Source organism: Saimiri boliviensis, chromosome 6 (assembly GCF_048565385.1).
Source record: "Saimiri boliviensis isolate mSaiBol1 chromosome 6, mSaiBol1.pri, whole genome shotgun sequence".
Lineage (NCBI taxonomy): Eukaryota > Metazoa > Chordata > Mammalia > Primates > Cebidae > Saimiri > Saimiri boliviensis.
In genome coordinates, this window is record NC_133454.1 from 107,410,671 (window position 1) to 107,426,382 (window position 15,712).

The window sequence follows — 15,712 nt, forward strand, 5'->3', positions numbered from 1 at the left end:
TTATATAGCCATCCCATCACTCATATTGTTCATGTAGATAATGATAGTTATTGAATATCTACTGTTTACCACCATTATGCTTAAACACTTTGAACATCAGTTGATTATCCCAGTCAACAACATGGGAATGCTGATATCTATTTCCAAATGTTTTGTAAGGATTAAATAATCAAATGTAAAAATATAGTTAATATAGTATCTAGCCTGTAGCATACACTCAGTAAAAGGTAAATATTTTTAAATTATTATTGTTACATGGTACACTCATTTGTACTACACTGTGTATGTGAAGAAATTGCTAAAATAACATTTTAAGTCTACTTAAAAAATGTATTTATTCTGACCAATTGGAAAGGAAGAAAGAACATATAGAGATATAAATTGCCAGAGGAGAATCCCAAATAGAGTATAAAAATGTCCAAACTCAGTATACTTACATTTAGCACAAATGAAAATTATTTTTCTCAAATAAAGATGTATACGATATGATAAAATCATCTTTATAACCAAGAATCAAAGTTCCAGAAACTTTTCCATGGGAGAAGATTCAGTAATGTTAGAAATTAACTGTTTATGAAAAAATTAATGTAGGAAGGTGAGCTCATTATAGAATATATGAAAATGCTTAAAGTGCAACTTTATTTTTTTCAGAAGTAAAATAAAGATTAACAGCATGTAAATGACAACTTATATATCATAAATTTAAAATACTGGATATATTAAAACATATTTCTATGTAGCATCTTATATTAAAACTCTTCAAGGTATCACAAGGTTATATATATATATTAATATATTATCTATGTTATATATAACAAATTATAATATAACATATTATTATATATAACATATATATAATGATTTTCTTAAACCTTGATTATTTAATATCTCATTTACAGGATTAGTAAAACTCAAATTTTTAAATTCAAATTCCCTTAGTTAATTCTATGTTGTTACTCAAAATGACTTTTTATTAGAGGATAGACTATCCAAATTCTCATTCACAGAATACAATATATCATGTAAATACCTTTATGTAAAAATATCATGAATGAGAATTATGTGGCTAGGAAACAATTAATGTTTTTTGGTTTAAATTAATACAACTTTATGTTAGTCTGATCGAGGTAGAGACTCTCTTTAGGGATTATAGACAACTATGCAATCAGGCAAGAAACAACAATATTAATTAGTTGTTATTTAGCTGTATTTAAGTATCAAGAACCATCTCTTTAACTCTTTGTGTCACCCGTTAGGTAATCTCCAAATTCTTTTTTTTTTTTTTTTTTTTTTTGAGACGGAATCTCGCTCTGTTGCCCAGGCCATAGTGCAGTAGCGCTATCTTGGCTCACTGCAACCTTCGCCTTCCAGGTTTAAGGGATTCTCCTGCCTCAGCCTCCTGAGTAGCTGGGACTACAGGCATGTGCTACCATGCCCAGCTAAGTTTTTTGTATTTTCAGAGACAGGATTTCACTGTGTTGGCCAGGACGGTCTCCATCTCCTGACCTCGTGATCTGCCCACCTTGGCCTCCCAAAATGCTGGGATTACAGGCCTGAGCCACTGCGCCTAGCCGTAACCTCCAAGTTCTGAAATTTTTGTCAATAAGCCTAGATCCAGTGGCTACAGATCTGGTAGGAAAACAAAACACCTCTACTCGGGAGGCTGAGGCAGGAGAAACCTCAGGAGGCGGAGGTTGCGGTGAGCCGAGATCACGCCATTGCACTCCGGCCTGGGTAACAAGAGCGAAACTTCGTCTAAAAAAAAAAAAGAAAAGAAAAGAAAAGAAAAGAAAAACAAAGCACCTACCTTGACTATCTTCTGACTTCCTTATTCTCTGCAGCACATTGGTGTTCATGTCTTACAGGATGCATATAAACTTCAGAAGGTCCATTTCAGGACGTTCGTTATAAGGAAATGGAACATTCAGGTTGTTTTATTTCCTTATCACAAAAATCATCTTATTTGTTTAGTACTTCATTAATAAACTCTAATCCCTCTTTCTCAGTCCTCCCCTTCTTCTCATGGAGGGTATTTTTGATTGACTGTTGAAAGGTTTGGGGTTATAAACATCTATATTTATTTTAAAAAATAATTAGCAAAAATAATCAAAAATCAATAATCTCACAATAATAAGATTTGCTTATCTTCAAAAAGAATTTTTTATACTCCAAACCACAGGTTTTTTCATGATGAAAATATTATTAATTATGACTATCCATAAATACTGTACTTTCCTTTTTCTATGTTTATGATACATTTTCTGTGATAAAGGATTTCTCTTCAAATATTCTAGCAATATACTTAAAATCTCCACTAATCTAATTTTCTATTTTTGTTCGGTATTCAATATTCAGTTCTCCAGTAACTGATTCCAAGAATACTCGTACAAAATCTTCTTAGACTGCAATGTATCTTTTCCCAAAATGCTCAGAAATTGCTGCAAAAAATCATACATACAATAAATTAAACTCTTCATTCTAGTTATTGAAACACACTGCACATGGATAATTTGACAATAATTGGCACTTACACTATCAATCTCTCTCTGCTGTTAATTACTGAGGTTCTGTCCATAAGAACAGCAAAAATATAATTTTGGATGCCTTTATCTTTTCTGAAGACAACAATATAAAAATGCCATTTGAAGTGTATCTATAACATTATATTTGATTCTAACATTGGTGTAGGGAAGGGAGAATAATATAAGTTTAGGTTTATGTATTTCAGTGAAAGAAGCACTTGAGTGGAAATGCTGTTGCCAACCATGACCCAGTGAAGTGTTTACAAGAGTAATTTTTATTGTTCAAAGACTCTAGTGTTGAACCTGAAGCACTGAAACAAAATCACTCACTCACAAAGCCATGCCAGATGTTATTTACATCAGATGCTGATTAATGCATACATTTCATTTAGAGGAAGTTAATACTGAGTTATTAAAATAGGAGACTGTCAGTTTCAGAGTGATTGATGTCTAGAATGGAAAAGATTTGTGAGTTAGGTTTGAAGAAGTATCTAAAACATTTCTCATGTGGATTTTTCAAGTGGAAATATCTAAAACTAATAATTTGTTTATTTGATTATCTAACCAAACCTGCAATGAATGCCTACTATAACCAAGTCCCTGAGCTAGGTACTGTGAGCTGTCCTGAGCTAGGTCCAATTTCTCACCTGAATGAGTTATGGACCATGGTCTCAGTTATCTGAATAAAATCCTATGACTATGTCAATCATTAATAAAATAAATACAATAAGGAGAGTAGACTTCTAGCTGTTAAAACTAATGAAATTATCATTCTTGGATCAACTGCCATTTGAGCTTAGTCCTCTAAGATTTAGTCTTTTAGAATTTAGACACATAGAGCCAATGCAAGAAAGGTATTGCTAGACAAAGATTGGTGCACAATTAAAGAAACATCCAGCAGTAATATGATCCCAGCACACTGTTGCTTTTAGTACGTGAGATAAGTAAAGGTTGAATTTAGAGAATAAGATGATTGAATGATGTGGCCTAATAAAATCGTCAAGAGCCATAAACGACAAGCTGAGAAGTTTAGGTTTTACCTCATTGACAGTGGAGAGCACCTAGAGTTTTATGAGGAGAAGAACATCTATTTTTTTTACAGTAGAAAATACAGTGTTGAAAAATATAATCCCTCTCTGAGTTTGGAAGATGGCCCTGAGGCTGCTTTAGTATATAAAGTAAAATGCTAGTATGTCAGCGTTTTCAACAGAATCATTAGGGCCTGGCCTGGTGTGGTGGCTCAGGCCATGTAATCCCAGCACTTTGGGAGGCTGAGGTTGGTGGATTGTTTGTGCCCAGGAGTTTGAGAACAGCCTGAGGTTCATGACGAAACCCTGTCTCTAAAAAAAAAATACAAAAATGAGGTGGGTGTGGTGGTACAAACCTACAGTCCCAGCTACTCTGGGAGGCTGAGGCAAGAGGATTGCTGGAGCCCAAGAGATTAAGGATTCAGTGAGCCATGATCATGCCACTGCACTCCAGCCTGGGTGACAGAGTGACACCTTGTCTGGAAAACAAACAAAAAAAAGAATCATTAGGGCTTCACAAATACTTTTTGACCAAATTACAATTGAGTTGACCTAGAATTGCAGAGATCTTCTGTGAGAAATTCTTTTTTAAAAATAAGACTTTAATAAAAGTTGATACTAAGAGAATGCCTCTAGATAATAAGACTTATTGAATAGGACATATTTAAATAACAGGACTTATTTTAATTTGCATTCATATAAGAAATTGATACCATGCATGTGTAACTTTTGAAGGAATTGACTTTAAAAATTTTATGGAAATAAAGACAAAATGCAAACCCCAATTCTTTATATATTTCAGTCTGTAAGCTCTAAAGTGACTTAAGTACCTCAGCTGATAAGTCAAAGTTGATATAAAAAGATTAAACATTTCCTCATTTTCTCAGTCTGAGTTCTGAAGTTAAACTATATAATTCATGGCTTTAAACGGAGAAGGAAATGTCCAGTTTGCCTCTAAACATAGCTGAAATGTTCATGGCTTCAAACCTGTCAAGTGCTTGCTTTCTGGCATTGGAAATAAGAGGCAGATGGCCACCCAGCATCATCAGCACCCAATAGTGATGAACAGGGACAATTTGGTGGGTGATCAAACATAATTTAATGTCTTTTAACCTTAACAATTCAAAATATTATTGTGACAGGTTCAATCATTTCTTAAAAAGCATAATTACCTTTGTCCCCAACCTTCTTCCCACCGTGACCAAATACATAATCTAACTTCCATTGCACAAGTATAAAGTCCCTCTGCATGTCGTAGGTATTAAAAAAAAAAGGGGGAAAAAAACCCATCATTATATATCTCAAATAAGAAAAATGCCATTCAGGGAATAGGCAGGCAGATAAAATAGAAACTTGTGTGGCTCAGTGAAAAAGACTAGATATTGCCACATATAGAAGCATTAAAAATCTCTGAGGTGACTACATATATAGGCAATTGAATTTTCAAAAGGTGTCAAGATAATTTAAGTGAAAAAGGCAGTCTTTTAAATAAATGGTATTGAAATAACTGGATATCCATTTCCAAAAAAAAAAAAACTGTTTTATTCTCACACTATATATATGTATAAAAATGAAGTATCTTGTGTATTTGAATTTATGAGCTAAAGCCATATAACATCTAGAAGAAAAAAAACAGAGGAAAATCTTTGTGACTTCAGATTAGGCAAATATTTCTTCACTAGGATACAAAAAGCATAAACTATAACAACAAATAAACAAGCAAAAATCTGTAGGTTCAGGTACCAACAGGTTTATTATTTCTTCAGAGATCCATTATAGCTTCTGTTTTTCTAAATAGTTTTGATGAAACTTTCTATTTTGCTAAACTATAAGATCTGCCAATGCAGAAAAAAAATTTATTTTGATACTTTAATACCTAATAGAGTATTCCTCACTTTAAAATGCTTAGTAAATGTTTATTAAGAAAAAAATCAAAGACTGAACTTTTTTCATTTCTTTTATTGCTGTTACTATAAAAAACTGAGTCATAATAAAATACATGTATATATGTGTATTTATTTACCTATAGCTATGTCTAATCATGGGTGTCCCATAGAACAAAGCAGCATTAATTTCTCTTTATGGAATATACAAAGACCTCTTCCTAACCGCATATTTGAGCTTTCATGATCTTCTAACAGTATAACAAAATTTTTAGTAAACAACTTTTTACATTTATGAAGTTCAGTGTCTTTAGGCAAGCAGAAAAATATTACTGTTTCTCCCCATGAGCAAGTGCACAGAATGATTGTGTGGTTTTTTTTTTTTTTTTTTTGGCTCTATCACTTTATATATGTACAGACTTCCATTGCAAGAAAAATACGCTCTTGACTACCAAAATAATCGGTCTCCTAAATCCTAGAGTAGTTGAAGTTGTAATATTGTAACAAAATCTGTTTTCCTGTAGGAGGTACTGATAATTCCCCTTCACTTTAATCAATTTAGTCATAATAGTAAAATTCATTATTACCCTTGTTTTTTTTGTTTTGTTTTGTTTTGTTTTGTTTTGTTTTGTTTTGTTTTGTGCAGACCTCAAGAGTAGCAAGAAACATATATATTTCTGGGAGAAGAAAGGTTACTGAGATGTCTGCCCTCGCATTCCTTCCCAGAAGTCATCCCACTGCAGAGAATCACAGCAAACACCCATACTATTCTTTGTGTAGAGTTGTCTCAGAACACACTTTAGTTTAAAATATGCATACATTCTTCGAAAATATCACAGGAGGTGTCGGGGAAAGAGAAGGAAAGAACTCCAGAGATGGGCAAATTCTTTCTTTGACAAAGTTATTAAATTATTAAAGTTTCATGGTGTGCTACTGCAAGAGCAAACTTGTCCCTGTAAATTGGATTAGAGGGATGTCACCTTCAAGTTTCCTCTCATTATTATTTGATGTGTGTTGAACACCAACAGGGAGCTCTGATAGCTTTTAGGATCTCTCTGAATCGTCAGTATTAAAGACGGAGAGAAGAAAACACACAGAACAAAACTAGCAGGTCCTCTAGTCCCTAGAGGAGTTGGCTTGGCTCTTACTAAAGATTTGAAGGAACAGGCCTAGTTTGTGGAATATGTAAGGAAGCACTCAGGAGTGATTTATTCTTGAACTAACCTCTGATACTAACAATCTCAGTGCCTGTTCAGAATAAATGCACTTCTTTAGAAAACTATGTGCCCCATGACAATGTCACTTTCTAATTCTTCCTATTACACTTCACCTTATAGCTAAAGCCATTTGACTCTCAGATCAAGATCTTCCCCTAAAATTCTTAGTAGTGTTACTTACCAACTATCTATAGAAAAAAAAATTGCCTTCTCTTCTCTATTCTCAACTTGACGTTGTACTAGACTACCATTATTATACACTCTCTACTTTGCACGTTCTGTCTATGATATTAAAATCTCAGTAACATCTCTTCCTTTCCAAGATACATATATTAAGGGTAGCACGGCGTGTGTCTCCGGCCGCGGGTTCCGCCTCCTCCCCTGCCGCCGCTGCTCATGGTGTAAGTCAATGTGAAGCAGCAGCTCCAGCGCCGGGATACACATGGCGACGTCTCTGCATGAAGGACCCACGAACCAGCTGGATCTGCTCATCTGGGCCGTGGAAGCATCAGTTCATAGCAGTAATGCACACTGTACAGATAAGACAATTGAAGTTGCTGAAGCCCTGCTTCATATGGAATCTCCTACCTGCTTGAGGGATTCAAGAATTCCTGTGGAAGTATTTGTTCCTCCTTGTGTATCAACTCCAGAATTTATCCATGCTGCTATGAGGCCAGATGTCATTACAGAAACTGTAGTGGAGGTGTCAACTGAAGAGTCTGAACCAATGGATATCTCTCCAATTCCTACATCACCAGATAGCCATGAACCAATGAAAAAGAAAAAAGTTGGCCATAAACCAAAGACCCAGCAATCACCAATTTCCAATGGGTCTCCTGAGTTAGGTATAAAGAAGAAACCAAGAGAAGGAAAAAGAAACACAACCTATTTGTGGGAGTTTCTTTTAGATCTACTTCGAGATAAAAAATACTTGTCCCCGGTATATTAAATGGACTCAGAGAGAAAAAGGCATATTCAAGCTGGTGGATTCGAAGGCTGTCTCTAAGCTTTGGGGAAAGCATAAGAACAAACCGGACATGAACTATGAAACCATGGGACGAGCTTTGAGATACTACTACCAAAGGGGAATTCTTGCAAAGGTTGAAGGACAGAGGCTTATCAGTTCAAGGATATGCCCAAAACCATAGTGGTCATAGATGATGACAAAAGTGAAACCTGTAATGAAGATTTAGCAGGAGCTACTGATGAAAAATCATTAGAACGAGTGTCACTGTCTGCAGAAAGTCTCCTGAAAGCAGCATCCTCTGTTCGTGATAGAAAAAATTCATCCTCTATTAACTGCTCCAGAGCAGAGAAGGGTGTAGCCAGAGTTGTGAATATCACTTCCTCTGGTCACGATGCTTCATGCAGGTCTCCTACTACCACTGCATCTGTATCAGCAACAGCAGCTCCAAGGACAGTTCGTGTCGCAATGCAAGTACCTGTTGTAATGACATCATTGGGTCAGAAAATTTCAACTGTGGCAGTTCAGCCAGTTAATGCAGGTGCACCATTAACAACCAGCACTAGTCCGACAGCAACCTCTCCAAAGGTAGTCATTCAGACAATCCCTACTGTGATGTCAGCTTCTACTGAAAATGGAGACAAAATCACCATGCAGCCTGCCAAAATTATTACCAGCTCAGCTACACAGCTTGCACAGTGTCAACTGCAGACAAAGTCAAATCTGACTGTATCAGGAAGCATTAACATTGTTGGAACCGTATTGGCTGTGAGAGCAGTTACCCGTTTCAATAGCCCATGGTACACCTGTAATGTGACTATCAATGCCTACTCAGCAGGCATCTGGCCAGACTCCTCCTCGAGTTATCAGTGCAGTCATAAAGGGGCCAAAGATTAAATAAGAAGCAGTGGCAAAAAAGCAAGAACATGATGTGAAAACTTTGCAGCTGGTGGAAGAAAAACCGGCAGATGGAAATAAGACAGTGACCCACGTAGTGGTTGTCAGTGCGCCTCCAGCTATTGCCCTTCCCGTAACTATGAAAACAGAAGGACTAGTGACATGTAAGAAATAAAATCGCAGCTCCACCGTGGACTTCAGGCTGTTAGTGGCAGTGCTGACGTAAACATTTGCAAAGGAAGTTACCAAGAAAAGTCAAAGAAGACTTTAAAACATTTTTAATGCATATACGAAAACAATCAAACTTACTGGAAATAAATTACCTATCCCATGTTTCATTGGGAGGTGAACTACATATTGAGGTGCTGCCTCTTACAGTAGGAAACAACTGAACCCGTCAATAAGAAAGGATTGAAAGGGACCAACCAACTCACTACGATATCAAGTTACACTAAGACTTGGAACACTAACATTCTGTAAGAGGTTATACAGTTTTCGGTGGGGAGGGGTTGGGATGGGTGATCTCATTGTTACATATAGCAATTTTTGATGAATTTCATATGCATACCAGCAATTATTACTGTGCGAACACAGTTCTCACTTGACTGGTGCTATGTGAAGACTCTGCTAATGTAGGTGTTTTAGAATGTGAATTGAAGAATGGATCCAAAAACTTCAGAAAGAGGATAGCAAAAAAAGATCTAGTGCGATTTTATACACACACACACACAAACACATACACACACACACACACACACATATATATATCATATAGCTTAAGCTGATTTAAAACAAAGGCCTTAGACTAATTTTTTGGTTTTCTTTCTTAAAATAAGCTAATGGCTTGTTCGTGTAAACCTTTTTTATTAAAAGAAAAATTTTAAAAATCTTGTACCTAGCACAGTATTGTTATAGAATTTACATGTAACATTTTATATGGTAGTTTAAGTCTGTCAGTTTCTTAATTGTGGACAAATTAACAGTTGGCTCTGTCCTTTTGCTATAACATGCCTGTGTCACTTGCTTAGCCCTGGCATTTGTGCAGACACATCATTTTCAGTTCTGCTGTCACTTGGAAGTTCAGGCTCAGCATGAATTTTTGTCAGGTAGCTGTAATACCTGGAATTTTCTTTCTTTCTTTTTCTTCTTTTTCTTTTTCTTTTTTTTTCAGTTGAAGTTTATGAGGGAAAGTACCAGTGTTCAGATTTGAACTATAATAGTTTGTATATTCAACATTTGAAATCTATTCTATTTTGTTGTACTCTTATTTCAAAGTGTATTCAAGTAGGTTTTCTGAAATATAGAAATGAAAATTTTTTTAAAAGATATATATTAAAATATGAATAAATTATGTGTGTGTGTGTGTGTGTGTGTGTGAACGTGCATGTGTGTGAAGATTTTTCTCCTTAACATAAATGAAGGTTAGAGATTATCACCAGATACACTGGTCTTTCTTTGCTTAAAACATATTATGCTTATTTTCACCTGTTTTTTCATAGGCTCCTCTTTTTCCAAAACTTTGATTATATAACTCCTTCTTATTTTATTAGTTTTAATTCAGCTGCCATATCCTCAGGGAAGCTTTCCACAATCATTCATTTGTAAACATAAATACTCCACCTAGTCAATCTCTGTAGCAAAACATCAACTATCTTATCATAGCACATATGAATATCTGATATTATATATGTTTGCAAGTTTTTCTCTACTCTAACAATTGCTTCTGGTAAAATAACTATTTAAGAAGTCCTTAGTCTGCACAAAGCACTATGGGGCTTAAAAAATACACCATCTACACGTCCTGCATTTTCTCAGGACCCTGCAGTCTAATTGAGATGAGTTATGGTAATACATGACTATATCATAATGTGGTAAAAGAAAAATACAAAGAGAATCCACAGAAGCAAAAGATATACTTAAAGACAGTGAAAAGGAGATTATAGAGATAATAGAGAGAGAGGAAACAGGTTACCTGGTCAGATAGGCACACCAGGCTTGAAGAGGAGGTACCTAGAAAGCTTATATAGGAAGAATAAGAAAGCTGTTGAAGAGCAGAATAAAAATTCAGATTTTAATCTTGAAACCAGTCTCTCTTAAAACAGATCCCTAGATTTACTGGGTATAAGAAGAGCCAAATATGAAATTCTACATTATTGGTCAGCATACTAGGGCCTATGAATTAACTCTGCCTATAAATAAGGTTTTACTGGAATAATACACATTCATTAGTTTAGATATTACTTATAGCTTTTCACTGCAATAGTATATTTGACCAGCTGTAACAGAGGCAGTATATATAAGAAAAAGACAATATTTACTACCTGGCACTTTACAGACACTCCCTGCTGGGTATAGGTAATGGTAAGCCATTTACTATTTTTCAAAAAAGTAAAATCATAATAATATTTTGAAAAATTTAATTTAACAGAAACATTTCACATGAGAAAAAATAGATGCATTCCAGAAGCAAGGTAACAGGTTACTGAGAAATGAGAAAGTCTAGGGAAATATTACAAGGATTTGGAAGATAGTAGTAGTGATGAAATGCAAGAAGGGAATACATATAAGAAATGTTCTAACAATGAACTGTATAACAAATAAATAAATAAAGTCAAAGTTGATTGAGACCTAGAACTTCAGTTGCTAAGAAGCTAACTGATGGTAGACATAATAGGGAACCCCAAATTAGAGCTACATATGGGGGGAAGCATATATTCAGTATGTGTGATTAAAGCTTTCAGCAGGCCATTCTGTGGACACACCCAATGGACTTCCACTTGATCTGAAAAATTGAAATGGAAATGAATAAACAATAGCTTACTTTGGTGTATTGGTTATAACTCTGGGAGTTGCTAAGGAAGAATTTGTAAGGAAATAGGAGAACCAAAGGTAGAAAGTAAAATTGTTTAAAAATGGAGTGGGAAGAGAAGAGAATTCTGAGATAGACATCTATGCTTATCCTTCACTCTTTAATTTACCCTGTGAATCACGGGTCTTTTTCTTTTCTTTTTTCTTTTTTTTCAAACAGTATCTCACTCTGTTTCCCAGGTTTAGGCTGGAGTGCATTGGCATGATCATGGCCCACTACAGTCTTGGTCTCAGCTCAATCAATCCTCCCACCTCAGCCTGCTGAGTAGCTAGGACTACATGTATGTGCCACCACACCCAGCTACTTTTTATTTTGGTTTGGTTTTCGTAGAGATGGGTGTTACTCTGCTGCCCAGGCTGGTCTAGAACTCCTGGCCTCAAGCGATTCTCCCGCCTCAGCCTTCCTAAGTACTGAGATTACAGGCATGCACCATCTCTCCCAGCCTCTGAATAGTGGCTCTTTTTAATTCTCCACATACTTCTAGGAGTTCATGTAGCTTATACCATGGCAGAAATAAAACACTAAACTGAAAATCCATCAAAGACATTGATATCAGAAAAAAATACTTTGGTTCTAAAATATGCAAGGAACAGTTTTTCATCTTACACTCAAATAAGTAGGTGACTTTCCTGTACACACGGAACAGAATATACTGTATTTCAACACACCATAAAAAATGGAATGAAGCTGAAGCACACAGCACTGAAAGAAGAGAAAAATGTCTTTCCAGATTGAGCAAATAACCAGTAGACATTTTATGAAACATATTGAAGAAGGAAGATCTTCATATAAATTCACAGTAAATAAAAAAGTCAGAGCCTTCCTCAAATAGAATTAGTACCCTGACAAAAGGGAACAAACGCTTGCAGGGTGGACTAAATGCTACAAAAACAATGTGGAAAGCAGATTAGTGGAACCTGGAAAATATGAATACTGACCCAGAAAAGCGACATGTAAGTCCAAAAAAACTCCCTTTAACAACCCTGGTTATATTCTTATTGGTTCATTAAAGAAAAGGGACTAGAACTTTATATTAACTGTTGTTTAGTCGTTATAAATGGTAAAAGACGTTTATAATCAATTCTAGAATTACATTTCTGTAGTCCTCATACCTGGATTTACCTGTCATCAGCTAAGCTTTCAGTTACCTTATATAGTTGTAAATTAAAGAAACCTGCTAGTCAGTGAAATATAGCTGAATGCAATGGATGAATCCAAACTGATGATTTTGGTGAAGACATCATGCTCAAGGTGTGAACCGGATAAGTAACACCCTCTCAGAACACAGTCTTAATGAGGATCATTTTGCTCTGTGTATCCTATATGTTGCATTGGCACAATCCTTCTTTCTCACCTACTTAACTCAATTACACAAAGAATTCTTCCACAAAGAGTGCTTAGGAATTTGAGTGTTAGGAACCGCAAAAAATATAATTGTGCTCATCAGACTAGTCATCTACAATTATAAGAAAATGCATTTGCTATGTGATTTATCTTCTTGGCCGGGGGTGGGGGGGCGGTGGTTGGGAGGAGACAGTGTCTTGCTCTGTCACTCAGGCTGGTGTGCAGTGGTGCAGTCACAGCTCACTTCAGCCTCCATCTCCCAGGCTCAAGCAATCCTTCCACCTCAGCTTCCCATGCATCTGAAAGTACAGGCATGTACTACCATGCCTAGCTAAATTTTCTTTTTTTGTAGACACAGGGTCTTGCTACATTTCCAGGGTTGGTCTTTAACTCCTGGGCTCAAGTAATCCTCCTGCCTAGGCCTCCCAAAGTTCTGAGATTACAGATGTGAGGCACCATGCTTGACCTGTTTTTACCTGTTTTTTTTTTTGTTTTTGTTTTTGTTTTTGTTTTTGTTTAATAGAGATGAGATCTTACTATGTTACCCAGGCTGGTCTCAAACTCCTGAGCTCAAGTGACTCTCTTGACACCGCCTCCCAAAGTGCTGGTATTACATGCATGAACCACCGTGCCCAGCCTTGTTTTTATCTTTTATATACATGCTTCAAATGATCCTTACACCAACATCACAAAGCAATTGTGAAATTATTACTTTTCTATTTTAGAAAATAATGTGTGTTAGAAGGTTAAGAGCTATACAAAGGCCACATACAAATGATAGCCTAATGTTTTGTTTCAGTGTCTTTTGAGGTATATTTGAGTGGTCATTTGCTTTCGTCATATTTCATATATATCCTAACCATCTGTGGCACATTTTTCTAGTATATAAATATATTATACATATATTAGAAAAAATATATATATACATATATTAGATATATATATATATATATATATATATATATATATATATATATCAGTACCTCACCTCTCAAGGGTAAATAACTCATGAAGATACATATACGTTGATAGGTCATGCACTCATGCTGATTCTCTGGAGAAAATGACAATAGTATGCACTATAAATATTGTGAACCTAAACAGACCATAATTAGCTCAAAGTGCTGTTGCCAACCCACTAGGTGTGGGCCATAAATAATCTGTGTCCAGAAATTTAACTCTGTTAAATTTCTAAATAGTAGGTCAGTAGACTATCTCACCTACTATTAATTTTGACATGAAGGCGTTTACATGTGTACATTCCCTAGAATTATTATCCTAGCTGTAAAAGTGTAGTTTTTAGAGAAATAAGAAAAGTGGGGAGGCTAAAGGGAAGGAGTATAATATGTACACTTCTTATCGTGGTTATTTTCAAGGCAAGTAAAATCATCAGTATTTTCCTTCCATTTCATTACTCAGCCCAAATGCCATCAAGCTAAGTTGAGTGGGAATTGCATACAGGAATTTCCATGGCAACCAGCTTAAAAATGTGTTCCCCTGCTGAGAATTTAGCTCACTGGATAATACTTTGTTTTTACCTTTGAAAAATTAGATGGGAGTTAATCTTAGAAACATGTATAAGTCATCTCTAAGTTCAAGCCATTACTTGGGTTAGTTTACTGAGGGGCAAAGGATATTAGTAGTGGCTTGTTCCTTGCAAAATAAAATACGGAAATTCAAAGAAGGTACATATCTATTCAGTCTGTTCTGACTTCTAAGGCACCGATGTTTAGGCAATATCCTAGGTGCAATTTGGTCATTTACTGAAGGTCTGGTGTGAGCACGAACACAGATAATTATGACATCAGAGAGAATGAGACAGCCTTCTGTTTCTAGTGATATGGTAGACTACACATTCCAGCACACTTTCTTACTGCAGTCATCTTAAATACTGGAGAAATATTAAAAATAAAATTTTTCAGATCACAAGATCATGAGATCAAGACCGTCCTGGCTAACAAAAATACAAAAAAATTAGCCAGGCATGGTGGTGCACACCTGTAATTACAGCTACTCCAGAGGCAGAAGAATCACTTGAATCTGGGAGGCAGAGGTTGCAGTGAGCTGAGATCTTGCCACTGCACTCCATCCTGGGAACGGAGCACGACTCTGTTTCAAATAAATAAATACATACATACATCTTTTTAAAAGCTTTTTTGATGAGGAATTTTATTTGTGGTTAGACAACGAATTCCATTGTAACGACAACAACAATAAAAACAGGACAAAACAAACAAAAGCATATAAATACATAATGTGATGCCTTCCATTTCAGCTTTTAGAGTCTAATATGCAAGTACAAGTAATACTTGAATTGACAGGCAATTGTATAAAGATTATGCCTGATTATTCACTTCATCTGCAGTTAATTTAAAAAGAAAGACAAAAATAATATTACAGCAATAATACAGGAGGTTGACTAGTTCTATCAGTTGAATTCGACAAAAAGCTCTATCTCCTTAGGGAATGTGTTGCTTAGGGTGTAGGGAAAGAAATTCAATTGTATGAATTAGACGATCGTATTAGGTGGTAAAACAGAGTCAAAATTTGGACATCTGTATAGCAAAAACATGCTTACCTCAGAGATCATAGAGGTTTGAATGAAAATTAAGAAAAGTTTATATGTATTAGTATATCATGTGTCATACATACGACTTGTACTAAATTTAGGGTTAGACATAGCAGTACAAGGATAAGCAACATAAACCAAAAGTCTTGATAAAAAGAGAGGTTTGTAACCTCCCACTCCTCTATTTCTCATCCAAGAAAGTGTCTTGATTCAATTTATAAACCAGAGATTACTGCTAGTTTACTCCTCCTAAAGGACACAGTCTCATTAAACACAAATATACACCTCTGCAAGCTATTTTGCTTCACAGCTTACATCATTTCATGTTATTTTCTGAGCCTGTAAAGAAACAGCACACTGGGAAAGGCAAAGTATTTTGGAGCAATTAATAAACATATGGATAATTAATTTGTATTAAA

The 15,712-nt window shown here is 35.5% G+C and overlaps 1 pseudogene; it reads left to right on the top strand.

Moving 5' to 3' along the window:
* Positions 1-7,060: 7,060 nt before the first annotated feature.
* Positions 7,061-8,686, top strand: LOC101031608 (ETS-related transcription factor Elf-2 pseudogene; annotated as a pseudogene).
* Positions 8,687-15,712: the final 7,026 nt, after the last annotated feature.